Source organism: Salmo salar, chromosome ssa04 (assembly GCF_905237065.1).
Source record: "Salmo salar chromosome ssa04, Ssal_v3.1, whole genome shotgun sequence".
Lineage (NCBI taxonomy): Eukaryota > Metazoa > Chordata > Actinopteri > Salmoniformes > Salmonidae > Salmo > Salmo salar.
The window spans coordinates 53,845,083-53,870,641 of NC_059445.1; the positions used below are offsets into that span (position 1 = coordinate 53,845,083).

Here is a 25,559-nt window from a genome sequence, read left to right on the forward strand (position 1 = left end):
TTTAAGGAATACCTGGGATAGGATATAGTAATCTTTCTAACCCCCCCAAAAAAAAATATATAGATGTACTATTGTAAAGTGGTTGTTCCACTGGATATCATAAGGTGAATGCACCAATTTGTAAGTCGCTCTGGATAAGAGCGTCTGCTAAATGACGTAAATGTAAATGTAAATGTTGTACACTAGTCAGGATCAAGGCATAGATGAACGGGACTGTGACAGAGAAGTCCGTCACTGGCCGCGGGCAGAGTTTGGTACACCAACACACACACACATTCATCGCACCTCCCTGCTCCGTTATCAGCTACGTTAACAATGTGGGTTGACACACAAGTTAACTTCCCTATCTTAGTACATACAATTCACACTTAATTCTTACCTCCCGTCAGTAACAGTTTATGGTATAAAGAATACACAGACAAGCCTTCCTGTTTAATTTAAACAATGTTTATTGTACTTATCAATGTTATGGATGAGTGCGTTGTTTGGTTCTGTTCCTCTCTCTCCATCTCTGTAGCTTCTGGGTATGCTAGGATAAGGACCAGAGCTACGGTAATCGGGCTGGCTTTGTAGTGCCTGTCCTGAATGGCTCGTTCGTGTGAATGGGCATATTGGAAGACTCCATGTCAGTAGGGATGGGATTTTGTAAATGTTATATTGGTATATTGTATCATGAGAAACATGTTGCAATGTATATAATTCATTATGTTTCGCTGAGTGGAAAATGTAGGCTTTGATGAAGGTAATTGCTTAATTAATTAGTGCTGGGTATGTTCTGATGGGAGGGGCTTCCCCTACAAAAAGAGCCTCTCTTTCAGGTCAAGGGGGAACCATTTTGGATTGATCTGTTGATGGGGCAGCATTGTTTTTAAGCTGTCCCCATAATGTATACTTTGGATGGCAGTACTGTTGTTTTTCTTCTGGATTCACTATGTAAATAAACACCCTTGCACAATAGTACTTTTGTGGCTCCGCCATCTTTTTATTTGATATAGGTTAGGTTTTTCAGTTAATTAAGCCGTCTGGCCTACTCTATGTGACAGGGACAAAGTACAGAGAGATCCTTGATGAAAACCTGCTTCAGAGCGCTCAATACCTCAGACTGGGGCGAAGGTTCACCTTCCAACAGGACAACGACCCTAAGCACACAGCCAAGACAATGCAGGAGTGGCTTCGGAACAAGTCTCTGAATGTCCTTGAGTGGCCCAGCCACCCGATCGAACAGCTCTGGAGAGACCTGGAAATAGCTGTACAGCAACCCTCCCCATCCAACCGGACAGAGCTTGAGAGGATCTGCAGTGAAGAGAAGACAGGTTAAAGAAGGATTTTTTACATTTGAGACATGGATTGTGTATGTGTGCCATTCCGAAGAAGAATGGGCAAGACAAAAGTTTTAAGTGCCTTTGAATGGGGTATGGTAGTAGGTGCCAGGTGCACTGGTTTGTGTGTGTCAAGAACGGCAACGCTGCTGGGTTTATACGCTCAGCAGTTTCCCATGTGTGTCAAGAACTGTGGGAAGCATTGTAGTCAACATGGGCCAGCATCCCTGTGGAACGCTTTCGTCACCTTGTAGTCCATGCCTCAACGAGTAGAGGGCAAAAACGGGTGCAATCCATATTAGGAAGGTGTTCCTAATGTTTTGTACACTCAGTATTGGTAGGGGTAACGTGACTAGGCAACAGGATAGATAATAAATAGTAGCAGCAGCTGATGTGATGAGTCAAAAGAGTTAGCGCAAAAAGGGTCAATGCCAAGAGTATGGGTAGCTATTTGGTTAACAATTTAACCGTCTTATGGCTTGGGGGTAGAAGCTGTTCAGGGTCCTGTTGGTTCCAGACTTGTTGCATCGGTACCGCATGCCGTGCGGTAGCAGAGAGAACAGTCTATCACTTGGGTGGCTCAAGTCTTTGACCATTTTTAGGGCCTTCCTGTGACATCACCTGGAATAGATGATATGGAGGGCAGGGAGTGCAGCCCCAGTGATGTACTGTGCCGTACTCAATACCATCTCTAGCGCCTTGCGGTCGGATGCCAAGCAGTTGCCATATCAAGCGGTGATGCAGCCAGTCAAGATGCTCTCAATGGTGCAGCTGTAGATCTTTTTGAGGATCTAAGGGCCCATGCCAAATCTTTTCAGCTTCCTGAGGGGAAGAGGCATTGTAGTGCCTTCTTCATGACTATGTTGGTGTGTGTGGACCATATTAATTCCTTAATGATGTGGACACTGAGGAACATGAAGCTTTCTACCTGCTCCACTACAGCGATGTGGATGGGGGCGTGATCGGCCCTCCATTTCCTGTAGTTCACAATCAGCTCCTTTGTGTTGCTGATGTTGAGAGAGAGGTTGTTGTCCTGGCACTGTCACTGACCTCCTCCCAATAAGCTTTCTCATCAGTGATCACGCCTTACACCGTCGGGTCGTCAGCAAACTTTATGATGGTGTTGAAGACGTGCACTGCCATGCAGTTGTAGTTGAACAGGGAGTACTGGTGGGGACTAAGAACGCACCCCTGAGGGGCCCCGTGTTGAGGGTCAGCGTGGCGGATGTGTTGTTGCCTACCCTCACCACCTGGGGGCGGCCCATCAGGAAGTCCAGGATCCAGTTTCAGAGGGAGGAGTTCAGTCCCAAGGTCCTGAGCTTAGTGATGAGCTTGGAGGGCACTATGGTGTTGAACGCTGAGCTGTAGTCAATGAACAGCATTCTAACATAGGTGTTCCTCTTGTCCAGGTAGGAGAGGGCAGTGTGGAGTGCAATAGAGATTGCGCCGTATGTGGATCTGTTGGGGCGGTATACGAATTGGAGTGGATCCAGGATGTTTGGGATGATGGTGTTGATGTTAGCCATGACCAGCCTTTCAAAGCATTTCATGGCTACAGATGTGAGTGCTACTGGGCGATAGGGCTGGGCAATATGGCCTAAAAATCATATCTAGATTTTTTCTAAATGATGGGCGATTCCCGATATATACTGTATCTTTATATTTTTATGTTGTCACGGATCCCCCCAGTACTGCTGCTCATTCTGTTCACCAGTTCCGGAGGTCTACATCACCAGCTTTCTAGGCTTCAGTGAATGGTATTCATTATCATCAACCCCGGACTGTCTTGTCTGATTACACACACCTGGTTCCCATTTCCCCTGATTAGTATGTTATATATGTGCCCTCTGTTCCCTCGGTCTTTATCGGTTATTGTTCCCATGTCCGTTGGTCGTGTGAGCACCTATGCGTTGGTGCAGCTGTTATGCTGCGTTCTTTATATATTGTGTATTACGGGTATCGTCCCTTGTCGTTCAACGAGGTTTCCCCTCACATTTTTGTTTGGGTACAGCCCAGTGTTCTTGTATACGTGTTTGTTTTGGGTGTATTAAAAACCCATATTGTTTATTCCTGCGCCTGTCTCCAAATCCTTTATACCAGCGTCACATATGTTTTCTCTAAATAAGCTTTCTTGTACAATTAAAGGTCAAATACACTGCATTTCAAACAGCAGCAATAATCTAATGAATTCAGGGCTTGTGAAATTATACCTAGGCTAAATATAAGCCTTCCACAACCATAAGACCCAGTAATAATGTAGTTATTTTATCAAAATAGTTTAACCTGCTTGTTTTGCAATAATCAATGATCTGGCTTTCAAGTCTGTCTATGAAAATGCCATTTTTGTTATTTAACCAGAGCCATGCATAATGCACATTCACTAATAATGACTAACTTCTTGTAGCAGCATTATAGAAAATGAACACCGGTCACATAAACAATTTCTCAAGCACAAGCCCATGTGCTAGTGAGTAGCCAGCTTATCTTTACATTTCAAGTTTAGCCAACTTGGATATTTTTGTTAGCTAACAAGGTATCACAGTTTAATTGTTATGAACACACCCTTCTGTCTGTCGCTAACTGTTGGAACACTATGCTAGCCTGTCCACTTTATTCAGATGTTGAAATCAAGTGGCCTACCTTATTTCTCAAAATGAGAACAAATTGCCAATTCCTTATATTATTGTGTTTTATGCACATTGCACATTTATAAAACACAGACTAGACAGCTGGTACATCAGTCTTTGGCTAAAATGCTGCGAGCGGTACGTGGTACCACACACGACAAACTGAGAATTAATTTTCCAGAATCAATGTTTATTGATACTCCTGTTTTAGTAGTGTCTGCTCTGCTCGCAATTTGAGTAGTTGAGACATAAAACGGTATCGTTAGAAAGGTTAACTTCTCTATTACAGTAAAATAACGTCTCAATGTGTTTCGGTGTCCATATGACCAATTATGTTGGACAAAACCTCAAATGACAATAGCGGGTTGAAACCACTTGTCAGAGCTCTCATCTTTGTAGTTGTGAGTGGCAGGGAGAGGGGCTTGGTGTGTGTGAGTAAATTGCAAGGTGCATACAGCACAGAAGGAGTGAAGGAGACGAGACCAAAAAGACAACATGAGAACAAGTGGACATAAACAGTCATAAAAACTCAAAACAAATTTTGTGCTAAAACATACATTCGAATTAATCAAATTAATTTGATATATCGTTACTTTGGTGTTCTTGGGCACAGGAACTATGGTCGTCTGATTGAAACATGTAGGTATTACAGACTGGGTCAGGGAGAGGTTGAAAATGTCAGTGAAGGCACATGCCAGCTGGTCAGCGCATGCTCTGAGTATGCGTCCTGGTAATCCATTTGGCCCCGGGGCCTTGTGAATGTTAACCTGTTTAAAGATCTTACTCACATCGGCTATGGAGAGAAAAATCACACAGTCGTCCAGAACAGTTGGTGCTCTCATGCATGGTTCTGTTTTGCCTTCCTCGAAGCGAGCCTAGAAGGCATTTGGCTCATTTGGTAGGCTCGCGTCGGAGGGCAGCTCGCGGCTGGGTTTACCTTTGTAATCTGTGATAGTTTGCAAGCCCTGACACATCTAACGAGCGTAAGAGCCGACGTAGTAGGATTTGATCTTAGTCCTGTATTAACGCTTTGCCTGTTTGATGGCTCTTTGGAGGTCATAGCGGGATTTCTTATAAGCGTCTTGATTAGTGTCCCGCTCCTTGAAAGCGGCAGCTCTGGCCTTTAGCTCAGTGTGGGTGTTGTCTGTAATCCATGGCTTCTGGTTGGGTATTGTACGTAAAGTATGGTCACTGTGGGGACGACGTCGTTGATACACTTATTAATGAAGACAGTGACTGATGTGGTAAACTTCTCAAATTTATTGGATGAATCCCGGAACATATTCCAGTCTGTGCTAGCAAAACAGTCCTGTAGCTTAGCATCTGCTTCATCGGACGCCGGTCAGTGTATCTATGAAAACATTTTTACTTCAAAGAGGGAGAAGTAAAAAATTCAGAACATCTAAATTCTAGATGATTGTGAAACATCTCTGCTAGTCAGTGTTATATCATCTTTGTGTGTTTACTCTGAGCAGAGGCTAGCTTTTCTCTTTCCTGTCCTTTGTTTGTTGCACCAATAAAGTCAGTTTAACTTGTTAATGAGTAATTCTCTCCTTGTGGGATCTGGAACTGTAGAAATAGGGTGACAAAAAATTAAAATGGTTTGAAATTGATACAGTCAGTCAGTCAGTAAGATTGAATTCCAGCCAAATTTAAATAGGTTATGTTTTTTTAAATAAAAACAGTACCTCAGTATATTATATTTCCATACCCAGGCTTTTGCTAACTCAGGTACAAAGGTCAAAGTACAGCTCTATCCATTCTGTTTCTATACATGAGACCCTAACAACCATTATTTACTCATTTGAGTCCGAAGGTTACAGTATAGTGTGACTTCCAACAGTCCTGCTCCTATCCCAGTTCGCACCTGCCTGCCCTTTCAAAGCCCCTCCCTCCACTCCAAACCTTAGGAGACGTTCCGGATGAAATTGGGGAGTAGAGGTTAAAGGTCATGGGTTAATGTCTGCTGACACTCTGGCTCTCTCCCTCAGAGACAATCAGGCGTCTGAATCTAAACTCTCCTCTATTTGCACTACTGGGTTCAGGAGAACAGCCGTGGAGCACCATAGAACTTTGCACTGGGATTCATATCATTCTATGTCTCTTTTTTGTCTATTCATTGAAATATTCAGCTGGAATTAAATTGCATAAAAAACATTTGAGGGACTTGGGGGTTGATTGGATTCTTTAATTCCTGGATGAAAGAAAAAAAGATTCTGATAATAATCTGCCCCAGTAACTGCTCACTGAACCCTTGCTCATGTGTAAGGTGAATCACAGTTGAATGGCTATTTTCAAGTATTTTATGGATGAGAAATTCCACAGTTTAGACTTAGAAAACAACCAGGCTAGTTAATTGTCTAAAGCAATTTGTCTTTTTGACATTGGTAGGTTGGCTACTTTCTTCAAGTTTTAATTAATTGATGAGCAGGCAGTTTGTTAATTAGAGAAAGACTGATACAATTCTACATGAGGATACCAATTATCTTTATGTGATTTCCACATTTTTTATTTTTTTTATTTCATTTTGTATTAATCTATTATTGTTCAGCATTCTTGTATTGCTTTCTTTGGTACCACGGTTATTTTGGTAATGTCTCATGATACAACATCCAAACCTACTACTTTTGGTTATTCTGCATGACAGAGTAAGTCATCTTGGGTGTTAACAAAATTTTAACTAGTGTGTCCAGTAAAACATCAGAGTGCATTTACAAAAGGCCCTTAAACGCCTTGTTAACCAGCCCTCTTAAATGCACCATGCGTTCTCCTCTTTTCTGTCTTTTGTTGTTCGTCAGAATCGCCACACTTCTTCTAACTTCACAGTTATCCTCATGGCTGCCCTGACAGACTTTACCCTTACCACTTCCACCGTAGAATGTAACACACAAAGCATCGTGTCTGTTACCAGAGACTTTGTTTTGTGTGTGTGTGTGATCCTTTTCAGTATTACTGTGTTACATGCAGAGTTCTTAATACAGCCACAAAAACAGCCACAGGCTGTCCTTCCCTTAGGGTCAAAGGTGGAAGTTCTGTGAACCACATTTCTGTGAAAAGCTTGGGGGCAGAGGTCAGGGCAGTTCTGGTGGGGGAAGGAATAAAAGGGAGGATATTGAATCTCCATTCATGTGGCATTTGAGGTCAAAGTTCAAAGATGAAAGGTCACTTAAGTTCAGAGGTTACGAGGGTAGATACCGTAAATTGCTGAGGCCGTTTGCTCCCCCGAACCTAAAGGCTGACATCTCAGTGGTCAAGAAGAACATTCTTGATGTATGGTGCACGTTTAGTAAGACAAAATAAATAGCACAAAAGGATCTCAAAGTTAAGCCTGTTTTCATGTGTAGTATCTAGTCAGACAGTGACAATAAAAAGCCATCAATTTAGACAATACAAGGTTGATATGAGTGCCAATTTGGACTGAACTTTAGTCTCTGAGTCCTACATTAACCTCAGTTACACTGTAAAATGCTAATTAAAGGTAAGACATGCCGTGAACAATGACCTTCTAAGGTGCTATACAATTTATCGCAGTGACAAGTTGAGTGTCAGTTCTGTTTATTAAACTAACATTGAATTAAATGACTATTTAACCATTATGGCGAGGTTACATTCAGTTATGAGGCACATTATCCATTGGTTAACCTAAATGCTGTAGCTGTGTGTGTGTGTGTGTGTGTGTGTGTGTGTGTGTGTGTGTGTGTGTGTGTGTGTGTGTGTGTGTGTGTGTGTGTGTGTGTGTGTGTGTGTGTGTGTGTGTGTGTGTGTGCGCGTGTGTTTGCGTGTGTTTGCGTGTGCACCTGTGTGCGTGTATGTATGTGTCCTGTTAAAAATCTGTCTAACCAATAACATGGAATTAAAACAATAGTGAAAATCAGTGTGGTGGGAGAACTGTATTGCCCCCCTACACACCCACACTCTCACCCTCCAGGCCCCCAGTCTAAAAATAAAAAGAGTTTCTCTGGAAGAAGGGCTGTGCAGAAGAGAAGTAGGTTATGTTGTGTTTTTATTCATGACAGAAAACAGAGATGTTCCCCAGGTCCTCTGAGACATTTTGTTCAAGGCCAAATGAGATAGAAGACTGTGGGCCATCATAGTAGATACCACAGACATTATATCACAGAAAAAAAGAGCTACGGCTAAGTAATAGTGGAAATTCATAACGTACTCTACTAAACTGCCCAGACTATCAGTATAATGTAATACAACCATTAATGTAAAAGCCTGATTGTGCTAATTTTTAAAAGGCAACAAGTTTTTTGTTGTTGATTGTTACATTTTCATTCTATTTCCTTTGATCTCATCCTTGCTGTCTTTCAGAGGTTGCAAAGAGTTTGTAAGTAGTCCCAATTTATAGACAGTTCATTATTTGATAATTATGTATACAACATTAATAAACACATTATTTAAGTGTCTATAAACCATAGGCTATAAAACTGATTGTATACTACTTTTAAACACAATAAACCGCAAACGTTTTCACTAAGTCTAACGATACATTTGGAGAGGGGCAGGGATCGGTCGATAATGCCACTGCTCCTTTAAACTGCTCCTTTAAGGGTGGTGTCAGTGGCAGAGAGGAGGAGTGTCGCCTCTGCTGAGTGCTCCGGAGCAAGGGGATTCCGAGAATAAGCAATTCCGTCTGATTCGACTTCAGGTCGCAGAGCCTGATCACTTCGATCCAAACCCGAGGCATTTTGGAATAAATCATCAATTTTTCATAATTAACCCGCGTTCGAGAAATCCGACCTTTTCACCGAGACTATCCGAAGGATTTCCTCCTTTCGAATGATAATGCACCTTTTCGCTTGAGTGGGGTCCACTGTCAGCCAGTGGGGTAGACAAACCCAAGCAGGTACGTGCCGAGCTAAATGTACAGAATAGGCTGTGAAATGAACGACTCTGTAAAATCCGCGAGGGCACAAACGGGGTGTGTGTCATGGATTTAACATGTTTACAGCATGTTTTTGAGGGTTGAAGGATGTTTGTGTCTCGAGCCTTAGTCTCTGGGCTCATAGCGGTGTGAAAACGCTGCGTAAAGAAGTCGTAATAAACCAGCCAGTGCTGTGGTAATGTCGTTTCCATTTTGTTAAATGGCATCGGGGTTACATTATAGCCAGTTTGAGATTATTTCCTTGTCGACCTTAACAAAACGCATTACCGCACGTAGACATGTAATAGCTATTTGCCATAGAAAGCGCCAATGTTATGTCGCCTAAATCTAATGACTCAAATACGAATCATGTAGCTTGTTCGTGCTGGCTACTTTGCTATTCCGTATTTTTCTCACATTGTTACATTGTCCATTCATTGTTGTGACACTGTTCATTTGTTGTTATAGTGTTTGTTGTTACAATTGTTGCACTGTCCTCGCTGTAGTCTAGCCTACGTGTAAAAATTATAGCCTACAAAATGATAGGCCACGAATACATATGTTCTGTTTAACCTGCATTACAATGCTGCATAGGACTAGTACTAAATGAAAGGCGCATAGCCACTGCCTACTAATACAGATAATGAATATTATTTCTATGAGCATTAGTAAATAGACCCGGTATTGATATTATGACTGTCAACATCAATTTGGCTCTTTCGTAGTCTGCTCCAATGTAGCCAAATTAGTAATCATTTCAGAGTTTTGATTGGTGTAGTTTAACGTTATAAATGCATTATAATGCTTCATAGTTAAAACTGGATGCTGATGATTTTCAATTAATCTGTTGTGCTTCCTTGTTCCTTGTCAAAGGTGACAAAATGTTTGGCATTGCACGCCTCAAATGTTCATTCATCATTGGCACAGTGTCTGGAATAATGTAGGCCTACCGTAGTTTTTTAGTCACTTCATTTTTTGAGTTTTCAATATTCAGTTCATATACCAGATTTTAAATTAGCATTGTGGATTTCTACACAGAAAGTACTGGTGACATTGTATTACTACTACATTATTATTATTATTATTATTATTGTTGTTGATTATTATTATTATTATTATTATTATTATTATTATTATTATCTACATCTTATATATTCTTTAGTTTGCTATGGTTTAATTCAATATCTTAGCAGTAGGCTACTGACAATTGACAGGTAGAATGGATTTGAACTATTCCACTGTTTGGAGTAGTCATCACCAGATGCCCTGTAGCTGCATTTGACCATTAACCTAATGTAGCAGGCATGAAAGAAACGCCTGAAACTAGATCCCCTACATACTGGTCTTGATGAGAAAAAAATGTCAGGGAACATTCTCTTCTGCACTGTTCAACCAATCCAGCAAATGTGGAGGAGGAGTTAATATGGAGTGCCGCCTTGTTAACTTCCAAATGCGGAAGTCCTGTCACAGGCTCTCTTTCCATTTCCCCTGAAAACCGGAACATCCGATTGTTGGGGACTCTGCAGAGGCTATTTGACCATGGGATCGGTGGAGAGGCAAAAAGTCAGGGGTTGAAGATTAGCCAGCGGAGTCACAGGAGAGAGAGAGAGGGCATGACCTCACTGTTATTTCAGGTGTGCTTAGCCACCCTGGCAAAACTTCCCCCCCAACAACAAACCTGTTTACTTTTCATCATTTGGAACACATCAACACATTCAATTGTGTACTAGGCCTACTTTTACAGCAAACCGGGGTGGATTAGCCAAATATAGGCCTGAGCGTTGTTGAAGTGAACTTGGCTGACTTTTGAAAAGTTTAAATACTCAGCCTGTCTGGGGGTCTGGCTTTTAGCCCTCCCTTTCTGGAGTGTTTCAGCTACTTAATTATTTGACCTGATCTTGTACAGGATGTTCAACGGTAGCTGTGTATAGTCCTCTGTACTGGAGCCATAGATAACTAAAACCTCCACATTTAACATGTTCTTGCTCTTGAATAGGCTAATCTGGTGCACATGCCAGCCATATTCCTCCTACACTGAGCTAGTGTACTGTACTCTACACAACTTGTTTTGCTGTAGCCGTGGGTTGTTGTCTAGGGAGCTACTGATGATGATTGATGTGCGGTATCCCGCCACAGAATCAGAGGATATTTAAATTAGAAATATGCAAATGATGTTACATCTGCTGAATGCTCACAAGACTGGACTCTGGACCCTGGTCTAACAGATCAAGGTTCTGTTTCCCCAGGACAACAAACCATCTGTCGTCCCCGAAAATGGGTGTTACAGTGTTGTAACAGTGTTGCTACAGTTTTTGCAATTAATGCACTTTGCTGTAGTGTATGTATTAAAATTAGGGCCAACCCAATTTTGTCGACTGGTTGATTGTTTGGTCGATAGGCTGTTGGTTGACCGAGATTTCTTAAGTCGAGCAGTCGCAAATTCGTTTTTTCATGGTGCACGAGACACCTGTCTGATTCACCCCTGTCTCAGTGGACTAATCCATTGCGGAGGCCACAGGGATGGTACAGTCCATCACTCTAAGACGTCATACTGAAATTGTATATAGTTATATTCTGTAAAAATAATGGTGCAACACAAATAAATCACATATTATTTTATAACAAATGCGTTTTTTCCCGTGTTGGATATGGTCGCTGTCTGAAACATAATCTTCAATGCGTGGAAAATTGCCGCCTTTCCCTATGTTGCTATGTGCATAATAGGAAAGTTAACCAGCATATTGGGATTGAGAACAATGCGGTGGATGCAGCAGCAGCCGAGAAGAGGAAACAGCCCTTGCATTTATTGTCTAAGAAAATTGAGGAGAGAGAAAACCCCAACTTAATTAGGTCTATAATCAATAGCCTAACTCTTAAATGTGCCTGGCTTTATAAATCATCCATAAAAATCTACAGAAATAAGACATATCTTGCTTATGTTGCCTGTTTGAGTGTTTGTTTAATAGCCTACTGATTCCGTCAGCACCAAGCCTCATGCAACGGCAAAATGTCAGATAAAGCAATTTCACAGATTCGCCTGTTTTTAATCTTTGCTATGCTGAAATAAAGGCTTAACCATTTTATTTCATTAAAACAGACTGGTATTGCTTATAATTTATTTAGTGTTGTTTTCACTGTTCCAATCAGGCAGAAAAATATTATTGTAATCTAACAGCATCTGTTTGTCACACATAATATGCACATAGCTCACGCTCTTATACCCTCCTTTTTCTTGATCTGCTTCTTATTGTCATTCTAAAAATGATTATTATGATCGTCATCAATAAGTGTAATTTTCATTACTTAGCCCTTTATTTCAATACTTCTATACGTATCTATATACTGTTTCAATCATTCATGTCATCACACAGCATTATGAGTCATTCATGATTTAAATTCAATCAAGCATTTTAGTTTTAAAATGAAATAACAAAGGGAGTTTTGGATAATTAGCCTAAACAATAAATCAATCGCAAGTCACGAATGCATGCAACTGTTTTTAGTCTTCTGTAATAAAGGCTTTATTCAGTACCAGTGAAAAGTTTGGACACACCGACTCATTCAAGGGTTTTTCTTTATTTTTACTATTTTCTACATTGTAGAATAATAGTGAAGACATCAACATGAAATAACACATATGGAATCATGAAGTACCCCAAAAAATGTTAAACAAATAAAAATATATTTTAGATTTTGATTCTTCAAAGTAGCCACCCTTTGCCTTGATGACAGCTTTGCACGCGCTTGTCATTCTCTCAACTAGCTTCACCTGGAATGCCTTCCCAACAGTCTTGAAAGAGTTACCACATATGCGGAGCCCTTGTTGGCTGCTTTTACTTCACTCTGCGGTCCAACTTACCCCAAACCATCTCAGTTGGGTTGAGGTCGGGTGATTGTGGAGGCCAGGTCATCTGATGCAGCACTCCATCACTCTCCTTATGGTCAAATAGCCCTTAAACAGCCTCGAAGTGTGTTGGGTCATGGTCCTGTTGAAAAACAAATGACATTCCCACAAAGCGCCAACCAGATGGGAGGGTGTATCGCTGTAGAATGCTGTGGTAGCCATGCTGTTAAAGTGTGCCTTGAATTCTAAATAAATCACAGACAGTGTCACCAGCAAAGCACACCCACACCATCACTCCTCCTCCTCCATGCTTCACGGTGGGAACCACACATGTGGAGATCATCCATACACCTACTCTGCGTCTCACAAAGACACTGCGGTTGGAACCAAAAATCTCAGATTTCCACAGGTCTGATGTCCATTGCTCGTGTTTCTTGGCCCAAGCAAGTCTCTTCTTATTTTTGGTGTCCTCTAGTAGTGATTTCTTTGCAGCAGTTAGACTATGAAGGCCTGATTCATGCAGTCTCCTCTGAACAGTTGATGTTGAGATGCGTCAGTTACTAGAACTCTGTGAAGCATTTATTTGGGTTGCAATTTCTGACATTTTCCGGATTGACTGACCTTCATGTCTTAAAGTAATGATGGACTATCGTTTCTCTTTGCTTATTTGAGCTGTTCTTGCCATAATATGGACTTGGTATTTTACCAAATAGGGCTGTATAACACCCCTACCTTGTCACAACACAACTTATTGGCTCAATTGCATTAAGAAGGAAAGAAATTCCACAAATTAACTTTTAACAAGGCACACCTGTTAATTGAAATGCATTCCAGGTGACTACCTCATGAAGCTGGTTGAGATAATGCCAAGAGTGTGCAAAGCTGTCATCAAGGCAAAGGATGGCTACTTTGAAGAATCTCAAATATAAAATCTATTTAGATTAGTTTAACACTTTTTTGGTTACTACATGATTCTAAATGTGTTATTTAAAAGTTTTGATGTCTTCACTATTATTCTACAATGTAGAAATTAGTAAAAATAAAGAAATACCCTTGAATGAGTAAGTGTGTCCTAACTTTTGACTGGTACTCTATATATCTTTTATTTTTCGTTAGAACAGACTCTCTGGTACACTTATTTATTTCGTATTGTTTACACTGTTCCTGGTCAGAAAAATATATAATATTGTAATCTAACAGCAACTGTTTGGCACACATAATACTCACGCAAAGCTTGCTCCTATACTCTCTTTTTTCTTGAGCTCCAGCAGTTTCTACTACTAAGTCAATTGACTTCCACAGAATTGACTTCCCCTTTCCCTCCTGAGCAGCCAGTAAACATTTGCCCGTTTCGAGTTTATTTTTCACGTCCTCCGCACACATTTTGCTGTCACATGTTACTGTGTTTCGGAGTTTGTTATAACTAGTTTATTGATGTGATCATGATAGGCTTGAGGTCAGGCCCTATTGTTCACATGCATGCGATGCATACATGTTTCACATAAAGAGAGCAAGGGTTGAGGGAATAGGGAATGTTTTTCGTAAACAAATGAGTGATTTCGGTGACAGAACTTTTCAGTCAGATACAAGTAAAAAACGAAATGGCTGAAATGGTGTTGCAGCTTCAGCACGAACAGAGCAGTGTGACCATCAGGCTCTATCTTGAGTCATTTATGTGTCTTAATTATTTAATCAAACAGTGTGCTTGAAGCATCAGACAATCTCACTGCATATGTAGTTGATTTTATTCAAACACATATGGTGTGTCTGTCTATATATGGAAAAATAGGTTTAAACATTTCGACCAATCGATTGGTCGAAAGAACAGGATGACTCTCTGTCGACCACGATTTTCTTTTCTCGGGACAGCCCTAATTAAAATGACACAGTATAAAATACCCCTGTAGGTATATTAAGGGTCAATTGTAGAGGAAGGTGTGTGTAGCCTATACTGTGAGAGAGTGTGCATACATGCATGCCTTTGAGTGTGTGCGCTTAAGTTGTGTTTTCATGAATGCTGAGCTACTGAAACGAGCTAGCTGTGTTTGAGTTACACACAATCTCGTGTCAGGACAGTGTAAGGTTGTCTGTCAACAATCTGCATACTGTAAACTACTGTATATGACAGGTGTCACGACGTGTCCACGATAGCTCTGTTCAGACATTGCGAACTTGTGGTCGGAGTATCAGGCTTTAAGGTTGTTGTAGATGGAATCAGAATGCTGATTGTGTTGTAATGACCAGCCTCTTAACTTCCAACAGTTGGCTACTCTTTAGAAATGTGCTTGGGTTAAAATATATCTCTAACAATCAGGGGTTGGAACTGAAATTAGTTTCGTTCTGAACAGAACCGTTATTGTTTTTCATTCAGTCCCACTGAACCAGTTCGACCCCCCCCCAAAAAAATACCTGTTTATATATTCCTTTCTGTTTCTTCGTAGCCCTTTCCTCAAATGACTTAGTGGCACATGGGTGGACTGTTATTAATATTTTTTATAATGAATTTTTACTTTTATTTTTAAAATTACGCAGAAAATCCGGTGTTTCTATGTCAAATGGTTTTGTTATATTTCAGTCTTCTATGACGTATATAAAGTGTAATATTGGGATGCAAACTCAAAATGTAATACATTTCATCTCTATATCTGATGTGGTATAGGTATATTATTATTTTTAAAGCCCATAACCATGTGTGTGAGGTGTATACTTTGGTTTCAAAGTAGATTTGTTTAAGACTACCAAGAAACACTCTGTGTGGCCCTGATTTAGCCCACAGCTGTAAAGGTTAAGCCTCAGATTTCTTTTACATTTAGCTCAACATGAAATTACTTCAGCAATCAGTGCGGATAGAGCAGCTTGCTATGGAGCGGGCAAGCTATAATTTTTACATGCACGATGGACAGACAACTGTAGGGACATTTTGTGGGTGGAAGAGAGGGAGAAGGAGGAGGCTTGAAGCGCTGGGCATCTTGTTATGACATGCATTATCTGAATTAGGCCCTCAGAATTATACCTACGGAGGAGCGGCTTCTATGGAGGAACCTTCGATGTCTTTGAACTTCTGAGAGTTGTCTTAACGTTGGCTAGCTAACAAGCTTGTGTATGAAGAGTGACACCAGATTTAAAAACACGTCTGACCTTTTTGTAATTAATAAATCCAATGTGAAACATGATAACTATAGTATCCTTAATTAGCATTGAAAAAGTGAATCCATTCTTCTCTCCGAAGTGGCGCAGTGGTCTAAGGCACTGCATCTCAGTGCTAGAGGTGTCACTACAGACCCTGGTTAGATCCCGGGCTGTATCACAACCGGCCGTGATCAGGAGTTCCATAGGGCGGCGCACAGTTGGCCCAGCGTCGTCCTGGTTAGGGGAGGGTTTGGCCAGGGTAGGCCGTCATTGCAAATAAGAATCTGTTCTTAACTGACTTGCCTAGTTAAATAAAGGTTTTAAAAATAAAAATGTAAAATCTCTCTTCCTAATTTCTGGATCACGCTTGTAACGTCAATAGGCTAGAGTAGCCTATGCTTCGGAGGGGGAGGGGCAGGTAGCCTACACACACACAGGCAAAGATTTTTATCTGGCAGGCAGACACTGGAATACGTTTCTGAGTGACAGAGGGCATTGCATAGACACTTTGTTGTGTTTTTTGTGGGACTGAAAGTCTGGAATGTAAAATAACATTATTAACCAGTCCCCATGCTTTTAAAATGATGGCTCTGTTCCGGAATAGTATAGATCACTTTCACTTCCGGTTCTGATTCTTTTCCTCTAAAAATGTTGTTATTTTCCGGTTTTTGGTTCTGTTCCCTGAACCGGTTCCAACCCCTGCTAACAATAGGCCTAGATGTTGAATTAGTGATGTAGAAATACAATGTGATGTCGGTCATGCTTTCAACCCATCACACCAACTCTCCTAGGCTATCTACTCCAATCCAGGAGCGGGGTGGAAGGGAGGGATGGAACCAAAGTCAATGGGACTCATTTTGATGACATGGCAGGAGCAGCTAAATGCTTCTTTATTGCTGTGGCTCCTGGAGGCAGGCAGGGTGGAATGACGAAATGGAGGGATGAAAGTTGGAGGGAGGCTGGAGCAGGCAGGCAGCCCTCTGAGATACTGACTGGCCCTGGCTGTCTGGCTCATCTGTTGGATAACTCTTCCTCTCTCACCTCACCTTTCTCACCTCCCCATCTCCACTCCCACCTTACTCCCCTCCCCACCTCACCCTCCTGCACCCTGGCCTTGGAGCACTGACAGGGCCGCTCAATTATCCACACACATTGATTCTTACCGTTTGCGATTGCTGTAAATGATTTATACTTTGCTGAAATTACTCCCAAAGTGATCCACGGAGAGAGGGGAGAGATGCAGGTCAGATAAATAAGCATGTCACCACATGAAAACATGGCACCCCATTTCAGAAACGACAGCTGTGGAACCTAACTGTGACGATCAATGAAGCAGTGGCAACAAGAGAGAAGAACACAGTTACCTTGTACTGTTACATACACAGGCCAAACATAATGTGCGTGGCCATTGTTCTGTCTTTCCTTACTACTGATGATATTCAGATATAAAGGCCATGTTTTGTTGTAGTCTGAAGAAGCCCGAACCTACAGGCTGATGTAAGTAGACCTGACTGTCTCCTTGGGTTGGTTGGGGTGGTCACAACAGAGGAGCAGAGCAGAGTTGACTTTCTCTCCCTGCTGTTGAGATGGTGGCCTCAGGCTGTGGAGGTGCTGCAGAAGGTTTCTCCTACTGTGTGTGTGGTTGGGCAGGGAGAAGGTCTCTTCACTTCCTTTCTTTATCACAAGCAGGCTAATGCCACTGGCATGGTAGTGTGTGGGTGCACTGTAAATGAAACAGGAAAATACACACATGAATACAGTAGAATACATTGTTTCTAACTGAAGTAGTTATAGGCTACGATACATCAAAACATGACTCACATTGCTTTACAAAGTAGATACAACAAATAGGCTACTGGTGTGTTTACAATCAGTTTGAAATCACAAGAAGAGGATGAAAATAGGAGACCAATAAATGGCCTTCAGAAAGGAAAGATAATGTTATTGTAAGCAAAGCCACACTGTTCAACAACTTACAGTATGACTTACAATATGACACCATTTGATAATTACAGAATTTGATAATGACTATCCCAAATTCTTCTAGTTAGCTACTTAGTCTTGTGTAGTTACTAGTTAGTTAGCTGCTAATGCATTAGGCTACCTGTTTTTGTCTGTGTCCTGGTCATCAGGGTCAGTCCTGAAGAGCACAGCTAGGGGGTTAAAGGTTAAAGTCCGATTAGGATGTCAGAAACACCAGAGGATTTTTGCGGACTAAGGGGAGTGTTACTTAACTGTGTCTTATTTTAACCAGGTTATGTGGAGGGACTGAGAGCAGAGCAGAGCTTAGGTCTGGGGGAGAGAGAAGCCGTCCAGGCTAAGTGAAAATGCCACTCATTCCTGACGAGTCCCCGGCCTGGTGAAGGTTAGTGGTTTGTCTTTGTAAGCTGAGGGATTGATGCATGAGCCTGTCTATCGGAGAATTCAAATTCCAAGGCAGGCGCAGTCTCATCACAGCGCTCCCTCCCAGCCAGCATATTACAGGGGCCCTGTCCTTCCCAACTTCTTAACAGCCTGTCCTTATGGGAACCTTGAAGCAGCCCAAGCAAGGACACAGCGTCTGCTGCAAAAAGCCTGTGCAGAGGGAGGCTTTACGTAACGCTGCCTGCCTACCTACCCAGCTCACCTCTGCTTTAAACATGGGTGTATGTGACTCCCTGACACCACATAGAGTAGCGCAGAGCAGAACACATCCCCCAGGCCCCCAGCCCGGCCCCCAGCCCTGCCCCCAGCCCGGCCCCCAGCCCGGCCCCCTGGACAAGGAGTGGGCAGAGAGATCCCGGCAACTTAATTATATCTTTCTCTTTTAAAAGCTTTTGTTTGAAAGAAAATTTCCCAGTCAATTAGCTAAAGAGGAATTTTCAGAATGTATTAATAAATGATGGATATATTGCACAGGAAGATAGTAGAGGGAAGGAGGGAGGAGGGTAGGTGAAGGGGTGCATATACTATACAGTAGGTGCTGTGGGAATGTGACTGAGAGATTTATTTACCTCAAGAAGGGGTGCGTTCGGGAAAATGTTTATTGTATAAAACATTGTCCTTAGAGTAGGTAGCTGTAATGCTCCAAGACCAGGAGCACCGACCAGAGAGTTCATAGTGCACAGTGTGGCGGTCAATATTTTGATTATCGTTCATGTTAACACACGCTCACACGTACACAGACTCACACCCTGTTGTCTTAATCTATGGGCAGACTGATATCTGAGTCATATGGCTTTCCAAGGGAGTGGAAAAACAGAGCTAGGGCCAAATTCAAATGGAGCAGGATCCTGATGACATCACAGTGACTGTGTGTCTGTTTGTGGTAGTAGGAGCTGCTAGCTGGGATTTCCCCATTCAGTCAGTCAGTCACTCACTGCTTGTTTTAGACACACATCCTTTATCCTTTTAGTGCTGTGAAAACAATAACCCGATCCCTATTATGTACTGTACTCCCCAACACCACACCACCAACTGTAATTGTATAACTTTTGGGAGATTTGGGGATTTTAGTGATGAGGCGAGCTGTTGCCAGGCAACAGGGAACCTTGTGCGGGTGGCTGTGCTGTGGAGAGTGCACCATAAACATTTTTGGGTTAAAAACAACCCCATTTGGGTTATTTGGTCACCTAGCGCCGGGTAAATATTGGACAGAACACATGCTTGGTTATTTTGAGCCAGCCATTTGGGTTACGTGAATAACCCAACATGTTGGGTTATTTGGATTACCTAAACGCGGGTTAATTTAACCATCAGTTGTTTTTTTATTCACTTTCATGCTGGGTTGACTTTTCATGCTTGGTTTTATTTAATGTAATCCATAGGTTATTTTCAGGAGGCATGGCCTATTAGGGGCGTGGCTTTCCCATTACATATTTAATATACAATGAATGACATTATTATGTACATATTGTAACAAATGGTAACTCTCCCAACATTGGGATATGCATAGGCTCTTTTAGATCTCATATACTTGTGTAAGACTCATTAATTCTTAAAAGTCTAAGCCGTTGGGGGCGCGGGGGGTTCTAAACTGACATACAGTGTGAAATTGTTTTAAGATGGTCATACTATGGATAATTTAGCTATTTCATTTTGAATTTTAAGACTCCTTTAGGTATAAAACATATATTTTAAAAAGTATTTGATAAAATATTGAATTTGACCTTTACTAATAGACCAGAGAAACGTATTGAATAACACATTCATAAATAGCAAAAAAGACAGTAAAAAAATAAATAAGAAGAAACAAGGTTTTGCAGTGTTTGTCCTACATCTAGGAGATATAAGAAAGCTCAGGAAATATATACTGTATATTTTTTTTACACATATTGAACCCTGTTTGGGGTAGGCACAAAACTACCTTCATACTTCCATTCATTATTTAAATCTGGTACTGGTTACCTTCAGACGAGTCTTGTAACACTTGTGGGGGTCATAGAGCAAAACGGAGAACACCATCGTGTTCGTGAGAGTCTCCCCTTTTGATGCTACAGACGTTTTCGTAAGTAGACCGATTTCCGGAATGTCTCATGGTCTGACAAACACCGCTCCAGCTCTGCCACCTTTCACCACAAATGCGTAAGTGCGACGTCGGCGTATGCAATGCAAAACTGGGGATTTTTTTTATTATGTTACTTAGTGCTTCAGTCAACTCTAGGTGGGGTTAAAGCTACAAAATTGTCAGTGTTTAACCTTAATATATGATAACAATACAACAGAACAGATTAACCGGAATGACATTTACTCTCATGGATGGCCAAAAATAACTATCTGAACGCCACACCCCTACAAAGCCACTCCTACAGTTTTCTTATCTGACCCGCTGCGTCATATTGCAATAATCCAGCATCAAGAACCCAACCTAGATTTTTTTTAAGAAAAACAACCCAACTAAGTGGCCCAATGACTGCAAACCAGCACTTAGACCATTCAAACAACGCAAAATTTTTTTGAGTGTGTAATGGTCGTCATAGTGAATGGACCAAGGCGCAGCGTGTACGTGAATGCTCATGTTTATCAAAACAAAACAAGAAAACGAACAGGCGACAAACAGTCTTGCAGGCGACACACAGCTATGCAAAGAACAACCTCCCACAATTCCCATGACAAAACCATTCCTAATTATAGGACCTTCAATCAGAGGCAACGATAGACAGCTGCCTCCAATTGAAGGCCCCAATCCCAATTACCTAAACACAGATCTAAACACCCTAGAACAGACATAGAAATATACAAACATAGAACAATGACCAAAACCCCGGAATACATAAATCAAACACCCCTCTACATACACACACACCCCGAACCATATAAAACAAATACCCCCTGCCACGTCCTGACCAAACTATAATAACAAATAACCCCTTTACTGGTCAGGACGTGACAGAGTGTGGTGACTGGAGAGGGGTTAAGGAGAAGACCTACAGTATAGCCTACCGCACAGATATGCTACTGAGAGAGACATGTACTATGATATAAAACCAGGGAGAATTCCAGTTTGTTGGTGTTAAAAAAATTATCCAAACAGGTTTCTTTGCCTACTGACTACAAACCAGTAAATGTGTGATTACACTTTTTGTAGTGATAATTGATAAATTACATATATAACATGTTGCCCTTTGCTTTTCAGACAAGAGTTCATATGACATTACAATATTTGGACTGCATAGGCTCTCACACACTGATGAATAGCATTCTTTAATTTCACCGGCGTGTTCCCTCCTCCCTCATCCTGAGCTTTACCTCTGATCTGGGCTTTTACATTCATTAGTAAAGTAGTGATACTAATGTTAAAATACTAATGTCATTGTGGGCATCCTGGTGAGGGGGCTGCCTTGGTAAACAGACAGGGAGAGAGCTGTGGTACACACCCAGGGCTAAGCCTTTCTGCCTGCCCTGTGCAGCGTGAGAGAAAGAGAGGCCATTTGAGAGAGTAGAAAAGATGTCTGTAGGGAGCGCTATGACCTATTACTTAGGGAGAATGGACTGGTGTCTAGAAGATTGCTGGCTCATACTCTGCTGTTCTCCTCTGCCCTTGAGTAAAGGCAATTAACCTGAATTTGGCCAGTAAATATCCAGCAGCCATAGAAATTAAAAAAAGATGTGTGAGACTGATAACCATGGAACTGACTTTGAATAAAAGTGTCCACTAAGCAGAGAGATTAATATTGTTAATAGAACCACTGCTGCCTGTGTATTAGTGATCTTCCTTCCTTCCCTCTTCAGGCTCTGTGAATGCAGAGGAGTAGTGTACTGTAGCGCTCCTCCTCCTCTCTCTCCTCTCTTTCTCCCTCTCTTTCTCTCCCCCCTCCCCCTCTCTCTCTCTTTTTCTCCCTCTGGCATTAAGACCTTGACCTGATTGCTGAAGAGGCTTTTTAAGTAACTCTCCAGAAGGAGATCCAATCATGTGACATCCTTCACCGAACCTCACCCCAACCTCCCCTCCCAACATTAACAGTCCTTATGTGACTAAGAGGGGGCAGGGGGTGACTGACTGACTGTAGCATGCAAGCAGAGCATGCAGCTGCAGGGGTTGTTGTCCTATTGGCTAATCACGCCAGTCCAAGGTCAAACAGGTTGGAGGTCAATGTGTCAGAGCCAGGCAGATACATGGCTTCCCCTAGTTTCTACCCCTCGGATGACTCCTGTCATGATCTGAGCTGGAGCAAACAAACAGCAGCCCCAATAGTCCCCCTGAGCCCAGGGGCCTGCATGCTTCATTGTAATGGCAGCCAATGGCAGGTCAGGCAGGATTAGTCATCGTCTCGACTCTCGATCACCGATCCCAGGATGTGTCAGTTTGAAGGTCAGTCTGTGACTAAAGTGATTCATGTTCTCAATGAACTGGCTGGGGGGATTCATGTTATTGCAGTTGCCTTGAGTCAGTCCTCTTCTCGGCTACAGCAGCAGTAGCTGTCCCACTCATAAAAATGTACCTGCTCCTGCCATACTCCGTCTTTCTTTAATAGAGCTGACTGCTTTTCAGAGTATTTTTAATTGTCATTATAGTTTTTTTCCCCCTTCTGATGTATTTAATATATGTTCTGCCTAGTGAATGGATCAACCTTATCGCCGTGTTAACACCACATTAACACATCCCAATGAAACTTCATGATTTCCATGAAGTGTGTAATGATACATTAGGCAGGAATCTCTCACGCTCAGTATTTTGTCTCTCTCTCTGCCTCCCTCGATTTCTCCTCTTCCCTTTTCTTTACCTCTTCCCTTTTCTTTACCTCCACATATGCAGGCGATGGTTTGAGGTTATTGGACTTTGGATCAAGGGTTGGATTTTTATTTAGAAGTATTTTTTATGGAATAAGGGAAGCTTTATGAAGAGTTCAAAACAAAAACAGAGTTGGCGGAACATCTGTATTTCCTAAGGTAATACTTGAGTTATAACAGATGTGTGTAACATACAGGGGTATTTTCAGAATGTAACCTAAGTATTTTTCAGACAGACAGAAAGACATTTTAATAGAAGTGTTTACATGTAGGGTTCCCAGGCCATGAGTAACCCTTAGCTTGTATAACCTTGTTTCCCATCAAGGTTTAGCTTTAGCGTTGCACAAACACACAGCAGCTTGTGTAACTGTATTTACATGTCAGGGAATGGGGCTAGCGCTTGAGTAGCTAACAAACTGATGCCAATGTACAGCTTGTGTAACATGCTTTGTATACACGTACACAGACAGGCATGCGCACGCACGCACACACACACACACAAACACACACCTGTGGTTGTTAGCTAGCACAAGAGAGCTGTAGCAGCCTAACAGTCCTTGTGTCACTGTGTTTACATGTATAGAGAGAGAACAGACCGGGCTGAGTCATTCCATTTCATCTCAGCAAGCCATGACACCCACCATCTCAGATTGTTCTGAGATGGTTTTTGTAATTAAAAAACAGATACGATAAGCATTCCAGTAACATTATCTTGTTGAAAGACAATTTGAACTCTGAGAAATGAAACAATTTATGTGATTCATATAATATTCAATAAAGTACCCAACATCCGATTTGGACCAAACCTCTTCTTGTCAATGATTAAGACGTGAGGAATCCAAATAAATGGTCAGACGCCACGCACGGACCCTCCCAAACCCCAAATCAATTCCACCCCAATGGCCAGTATACAATATCAGTTCTCTATGTTTGTGTGCACATTCATCTCTTTATTCATACTCTGTAATGTCTTTTTTTGTGAATTTGGTGATGTTTTTTTCCCTGTCCAGAGAAAAATGTTGTGATCCATTTAATAAACAGACCAGCAAAATGTATATGTGTGTGGCAATAGAGGGAACTGTAACGGTCGTCGTACGTAGTGGACCAAGGCGCAGCGGGTTGAGTGCTCAGCTTAACTTTATTTGAACACTTCACGAAACAAAAAAACGATTGAACGAACAGTATTGCAGGCTACACACACAGCTATGCAACAACTTCCCACAAACCACAGGTGAAACAAGGGCTACCTAAGTATGACTCCCAATCAGAAACAACGATGTACAGCTGTTCCTGATTGAGAGCCATACCAGGCCAACAAAGAAATACACAACATAGAAAACCATAGAAATACAAAACAAGAACATTACCCAAAAACCCCGGAACACATAAAACAAACACCCCTCTTACATAAATACATATCCCATTAAACCCCAAACCACATAAAACAAATACCCCCTGCCACGTCCTGACCAAACTACAATAACCATTAACCCCTTATACTGGTCAGGACGTGACAGGAACTGTGCATCTAGTGGGCAAAACCTGGTACTTTCACATTAAGTTATGGGGGAAAATGCAAGCGACTCCAATGGTTAATTTCTCAGAAAAACCTTTGACCATTTTATTTGGATTCCTCACATCTTAATCATTGTTAAGAAGAGATTTGGTTCAAATTTGGACATTGAGTATTATATTTATTTAGTATTACACAAATCTATTCAATTGAAATGGCCAATTTGGGTGCAATCAATTAGTTACATTTTTTACAGTTGAAATGATCTTTCAACAAAATAATGTTGCAGGAATGCTTATCTTATCTGTTTCTAACTACAGAAACCATTTCAGAACAATCTGAGATGGTGGGTGTCGAAATCCTCTTTCTTGTGCTTTTTTAGGTGGAACGACTTGGCAAAGAGAGAGAGAGATGTGGTTTAGCCCAGCCAGGTCTGTCCATCTCTGTCTCTCTCCCTCTTGCTCTCTTGTCTCGCTCTGTGTAAGACACCTGCTGTTCCATTTAGCAGCGTTGACCTTGGTGGTTATGAGGAGACCAGGCCTGACCTACATACACCCCAAAAAGGTTTAGACTGTTCCACTTACTGGCCTTTCCTAGGAAACCTCACCACCCCTCAACCCTCACAGGCCCCATGAACACATCTGACACACATTCAACCCACAAGAGAATAAGGCCATGTTCCTCAGTTCTCACCTGCTGATGTTGCTCATTCACATTAGTGATACATTTCATGTTTTTTCTTCTGGAGAGGAAGTGCCTTATGTTGTGTTTTTGGCTAGGCCAAGCATAGGGAAAAGTGGAACAGCAGCAGGCTTCATGCTGATGACTGTGTCTCTAAGGCTACCCAACAGGTCTGTGCAGCAGCACAGTAGGTAACCATTAGCATGCAGAGGCTTAGCACTTCTGCTGAAAGTTAAGCACCAGGTCAACCTCCTCTCTCTGCTTTTAAAGTAGGATGTCAGGTAACGACTAATGCTATTCAGTATGTATGCAACCACATGGCATAGCAACCGCGCTGCTGCATCCACCGGTATCACTCTTGTCTCTA

General features: G+C 41.7%; 1 protein-coding gene across 2 annotated transcripts in view; it reads left to right on the forward strand.

The window, feature by feature from the left end:
- The first annotated feature begins 8,504 nt into the window (after positions 1-8,504).
- The window catches only part of LOC106603552 (nuclear receptor-interacting protein 1), a 68,487-nt gene continuing 51,432 nt past the window's right edge, over positions 8,505-25,559 (forward strand). The window contains exons 1-2 of one of the 2 annotated variants that reach the window (XM_014197393.2): positions 8,505-8,798; positions 18,044-18,154. The gene's annotated coding sequence lies outside the window, so the exon portion shown is untranslated. The remainder of the gene's footprint in view (positions 8,799-18,043; positions 18,155-25,559) is intronic. The other variant, XM_014197394.2, reaches the window with a different exon arrangement.